The sequence below is a fragment of the Aplysia californica genome, unplaced genomic scaffold (genome assembly GCF_000002075.1).
Source record: "Aplysia californica isolate F4 #8 unplaced genomic scaffold, AplCal3.0 scaffold00283, whole genome shotgun sequence".
Lineage (NCBI taxonomy): Eukaryota > Metazoa > Mollusca > Gastropoda > Aplysiida > Aplysiidae > Aplysia > Aplysia californica.
This window is the reverse complement of record NW_004797553.1, coordinates 571,612-573,999: the sequence shown is the minus strand read 5'-3', so window position 1 is coordinate 573,999 and position 2,388 is coordinate 571,612.

The window sequence follows — 2,388 nt, the reverse complement described above, 5'->3', positions numbered from 1 at the left end:
GGGGGGCTCTCGTGGCCTAGAAGTTAAGGTGTTCGTCTCTCATTCAATACGTCCCGGGTTCGAATCTGGGGTGTATTACACTTGAGAACTTAAAAACTCCCAATGGTACCGCAACATTACACTTTGCGAATCTAAAAACTTCAACTTCAATGGTCACCCAACTTTACACTTGGGAACCTATCCGATATCGGGACAAACATCTGATTTTGCTCGAATATGTTCGATTACAAATACCCGTTCAAGTTTTACGGCACTTGCAACACAATAAGGTCATATAAGTGCCGAAGATTAGAAGTGTTACAAGAGAGTAACAAACACAAAAAAGAAAGAGGAGAGATAAAGACGATAGATGTTTGATAAGAAAGAAGAAGCAAACCACACCAGAGCACCCGCCAACCACCTGCAAGTGTAACGTTTAAATTTGCTCAAAATGGAAAAAATTCGCAACTGTGAAGTTTTGAAAAATAAGGTTCGTAAGTACCTGTCCCCGTGGTTTTATACACCCCGCATAATTTAGCAAAATTTGATCATTTTTTGCATAATTTCTGATTATTTTCCTTTATCATTCTTTGTTAAAATCAACAGAATCGCATAATTTTACATATTTGGGCTCAGTTTGCATAATTTCAGAATTTTTTTTACATAAAACGACGGGGACAGAAGTACTGTAAAGCTCCATGAAGCCGGCTAACGACGGAAAATAATAATATGTTCTCCTTTCACATCCTTTCCTGCTCTCTAACAATGTTCTGTCGTCTGCTTTCGTCTCCATTTTCTGCCCCCCTCGCTTCCTTTACCCCCACCCCCCACCCCCTCTGGACTCCTGACTCTTTCTACAGTCTTTGTCCTGCTTTTCCTTGGCTCCTTCTTACTGCTGTCTTTCCGCCACACCCCTGATCTTCTGGTAGGAAAGATCTACACCAAGCCTTCTCGGACACAGGTGAAAAACCTCGGATGTCTCGTGTGCAAATTGCGCACGTTTAAAGATGCCTTGGTGGATCAGAATCGATAACAGCAACCGACTGTGCAAGTTCGTCAAAACAGTAAAAGGACAGAGAAGAAAAATTGCTTTCAGCTTTATATACACTTATCACATTTTAGTTTGTGTAGAATGTAGCCGGATAAAGAAACATATAAATTGCTATCACCTGTTGTAAAACATAACAATGTGTTTTCTGTTACAACTATACATGCACAAAAAATATTAGATTATAATCAGTACGGAAAGTGTAACGATCAACCATGCAAGTTAGTCAAAACAGTAGGAGGACAGAACAGAAAAGTTACTCTCAGATTTTTGTATCACATTTTGGATAGTGTAGAATGTAGCCGGATAAAAAAAACCTTATAAATTGCTATCCCCTGTTGTAAAACATAGCAATGTGTTGGCTGTTACAAGTAAGAGAGCACCAATTCTGTTCGATTATGACAAATACAGAAAGTGTAACGACCGACCATACAAGTTTGTCAACAAATAAGAAGACAAAGAAATAAAAAATGCTTCCCGCTTTTCAGAACAAATCTTGGTTTGGATAGAGTTAAGCAGGGTTAAAATGTCTTTAAAATGCTAGGAACTGTGGTACAACACAATTATACGTTGGCTCTTATAACTAGACATGCACAAACACTTACAGATTATAACCAATACGGAGAGGGTAGCAACCGACCGAGCAAGTTAGTCAAAATAATAGGAGGACAAAGAAGAAAAACTGCTCTCATATTTTTAAAACACGTTTTGGTTTGTATAGAGTGTTAACAAATAAGGAAGCTGAAAATTGCTTTCACCTGTTGTAAAACATAACAATGTGTTGGCTGTTACAAGTAAACAAGAACCAAATCTATTCGATTATGACCAATACAGAAAGTGTGGCGACCGACCACACAAGTTTGTCAACAAATAAGAAGACAAAGAAATAAAAAATTCTTCTTCCTTTTCAGAACAAATCTTGGTTTGGATAGGGTTTAGCAGGGTTAAAAGCTCTTTAAAAAGCTAGGAACTGTGGCACAACACAATAATGTGTTGGTTGTTATAATTAGACATGAACAAAAATAATAGATTATAATCAGTACGGAAAGTGTAACACCGACTGTGCAAGTTAGTCAAAACAGTAGGAGGACAAAAAAGGAAACATGTCTATTTTTTTATATCACATTTTGGATTGTCTAGAGTGGAGCCGGATAAAGAAACTAATAAATTGCTATCACCTGCTGTAAAACATGATAAAGTGTTGACTGTTACGAGTATGCATGCTCAAAATCTAATAGGCAATAACAAATTCGGAAAGTGTAACTATCTCTATCCCTCTCTCTCTTTCTCTCTGTCACTCTATCTCTCTGTCTTCTGTCTCTGTCTCTCTTCCTCTCTCTCTCTCTCTCTCTCTCTCTCTC